General features: G+C 41.9%; 1 pseudogene; it reads right to left on the reverse strand.

The window, feature by feature from the left end:
* Positions 1-1287: 1287 nt before the first annotated feature.
* LOC130505869 (probable inactive receptor kinase At4g23740) lies at positions 1288-3451 on the reverse strand (annotated as a pseudogene).
* Positions 3452-3463: the final 12 nt, after the last annotated feature.

Below are 3463 nucleotides of genomic sequence, written 5' to 3' on the forward strand. Positions count from 1 at the left end.
AAGTTGTAAATATTTATTATATTCTTAATATATTAACCAAAGGAAAGTTGTTTACTTAAAAAAACGTTGTTTGCTTAATAACTCCGTTTGTGAAACTTTTTGTCGACCACAGAACACGTAAAAAGAGATTTCGACTCTGACTTGAGAAAAGGCAAAGAGGAACACATGGAGCAAGTGGATGTTGACTGTTTATGTCCATTCTCATGATATTTTTCAAATAAGTCGATGTTTCTTTTTTTTTTTTAACAAAATAAAAACAAAGTAAGTAGGCAATATATTCACAAGGTTCACAAATAAGTAGATAACAGTTTAAAACATCACAAAAACATGTGGAAAAAAATCAATTTATATACCCTAAACTTATATTCTATAGTAGCTTTCACATAGTCATGAATCTGCTAACATTCGGATTTGCCATATGAATGTATATTTTATGCTGCATTGGTAAGCACAAGTTATGCGTTCGTTCAAACAATTTTAAAATGTTAGATTACCTGAGTGAGATATTACCAGATTGTCTAATTAACTTTCACCATTGTCCAAAACAAACCGACATGTATAACAGCAGAGAAGTGAACAAAAAACATGTTGATGCAAACGATTTCGTGGGGACGTGAGGATTTATATAAAATTGACATATTTATATATTTGTGATTTCTTTAGTATTTTTGCCTTTTAGGTTTCTAATTCCGCAACTTGAAAAGGAGAAGAAGAAGCCCTATTGCAGTATATGAGCAAAAGACACGTCGTTTTCTAAGAATTAGACAAATCATATTCACGGTTGTAAACTTTGCCTTATTCCTCTCCTTCCTATTGTAAATCCTTTCCACCTACCTGTTCCTTCTCCAAAACACACAATCAATATCTCAATTATTTTGTGTGACTTAGAAAATTTTATCTCAGTCAAATAGTGTAGAGAGAGACAAAAAAATTAGTTGCACTTTTCTTTTTCAGAATAATTACTCTCTTCCCCCAAACCCATTCTAGTGGCCATTTTTATACAGAGAAACTCTCCATAACATCTTCACTCACGGCCCAAAATTATAAATGTCTAATAGGCTTTATTTTAGGCTATGAAGCCTACTAGGAAAGCTAATCTAATCTGTGACCCACTAAGAGTTTGAGAAGCGTTTCTGATCATCTATAAAACTTTGAGATGTTTCTTTTTCTATTTTCCTTCATTCCAAATCTATTCCATACACTGAATTTTGGGAAAACCAGGAATCTTTAACCAGAATGGGTGTTTGACTAAACCGGTTCTAACCGAAGAAGAGAGGATGAGCAGAAGAGATTATACAAACTTCATATATTAACTATAAATCAACAGTTTCTTAATTTTCTGTAAGTCATCAAGTTTCACTCGGCGTGGAAGTCTCGGAGGCTTTCTTCTCTGGTTTAGTCTCAAGACTGGCTCGTCGGTTTCCGACACCCTCCATAAGGCTAACCAAATCAGACATCTTCGGTCTCTGGTCGGGTGCTTTGACAACACACGACAGAGCAATCTGCAACATCTCAACCATCTCTTCCTCTATGTTTGTATACCTCAGAAGCTCCACGTCGAACACCTCCGCAGTCCATTCCTCTCTCACAACAGAATGTACCCACCGAACCAAATGTATAATCTCATCTCCTGTCCAAAATCAAAAATCATTAAACCGAAGATAATAATAATATAGTCTTTTTTTTTCTTGTTTCTAACCATTACCTGCGGTAGTGTGAATCGGCGATTTTCCCGTGAGCAGTTCGAGTAAAACGACGCCGAAGCTGTAAACATCTGATAACTGAGAAGACTTCCTTGTGTCTGATACTTCGGCGCACGGTAACCAGCTTGCCTAGAGATAGGTGGGGCCAAGGCGCTCATCACAGCTGTCAAACCAAGATCTGACACGCAGCCGTTACGCTCTGCGTTCAAGAATATATTCGAAGACTTGACGTTGCCATGTACGAGTTTTCCATTGTTCTCTCTGTGGATTCTAGCGATCCCTTTAGCTGCGCCAATCGCGATCTTCATCCTCGTTTCCCAATCCAACGGAACCCGGTTCTCTCCTCGGTTACCTGTACATCCATCAATCAAACTAAACCGGTTACAATACTAAACCGGAAAAAACGAGCCCATTTCGCGTTACCGTGAAGCAAAGAAGCAACACTCCCATCGCTGAGATAGTCATAAACCATAAGCTTCTCGTCTTTGGAGTAATAGTAAGCCTTAAGCTCCACACGTTCTCGTGCTTAATCCCTCCGATGATCTCCATCTGCTGCTCGAAATCGCGTTTCCCGCCGCGACGTCCTTGAGACGTTTCACGGCTACGGAAGTCGCGTCCTCGAGAACCGCTTTGTACGTCGTCCCGAACGTGCCTTTCCCGAGAATCTCCGCGGAAGCTCTCAGCAGATCCTCGAGATCGAACGAGTAGCTGCATCCTTCGAAGAACGACAGCCTGTTGTTAGCCTCCTCCATCCTCGAATCGAATTTCTCAGGAGACATTCCGCCTTTCTTCTGCAGCTTATGATGGTCCTTAACAACCCTTACTTGCTCCTCAAGTAACAAAGAGCAAACGCAAACGCTGAAACCGCGAGTAGTACGATTGAAACAGAGATAACGATGAGGAGGAAGACCGTCTTTGTGATCCTTCAGGCTTCTTTCGAGTTGGTTCAGGAGGCGGTTGAAAGTGAGTGACGTCACAACAATGCCTTGGTAAGAAGACGGTGGGAATCTTAGCAGCCAGCCCGGTAACGGCCCATGGAGATTATTGTTAGACAGATCAATCTCTTTCAGACTCGAGAGGACGCTCAGATCATCAGGAACGACACCGGAAAGGGAGTTGTTAGCGAGGTTCAACGACTGTAACCGTTTCAAACCGGAGAGAGAGAGCGGAACCGTTCCGTTGAATCTGTTATTGGAGGATTCAAACCGACGAGCTTCTTCCAGACGGAGAAGTCCAGAGGCAACGGGCCGGAGAAATCGTTGTCCTCGAGGTAGAGAAAGGCTAAGTCTTTGAGCTCGGGAGAAGCCCAAAGGGAATGGGCCTGATAGTCTGTTGGATCTGAGGCTCAGGACTCTGAGGGCGGAGAGTCTGCTTATGGTGTTGGGTGGAATCTGGCCGTTGAGTCCGATCGCTGGTAATCTAACGGCTATGATTCGAGATTCGTCGTGGTTGCAAGTGACTCCTGTCCAGTTTTGGCAGAGGGGAGTGGTCTCGTTCCAGTTGAGTGTGCGTGCGGGGCGCGTGATGGTTAGGAACTCGAGTAACGCGCGTTTGTCTTGTACTGGATCTGCGTTTGCTCCGGAGATGATTAGATAGAGAGAGAAGAACCATAGAGAAACAGTCCAAGCTTCCATTGCTGGTGTTCTTTGTGAAGAAGATGAAGATGAGAGACTATAAATGGAGAAAGTTTGGATGAGAAACTTTAATTTAAAATAAAAGGGTACAAAAAGTTAGTTTTCTAGAAAACTGGGGATCAAAAA

Source organism: Raphanus sativus, unplaced genomic scaffold (assembly GCF_000801105.2).
Source record: "Raphanus sativus cultivar WK10039 unplaced genomic scaffold, ASM80110v3 Scaffold2650, whole genome shotgun sequence".
Taxonomy (NCBI): Eukaryota; Viridiplantae; Streptophyta; class Magnoliopsida; order Brassicales; family Brassicaceae; genus Raphanus; species Raphanus sativus.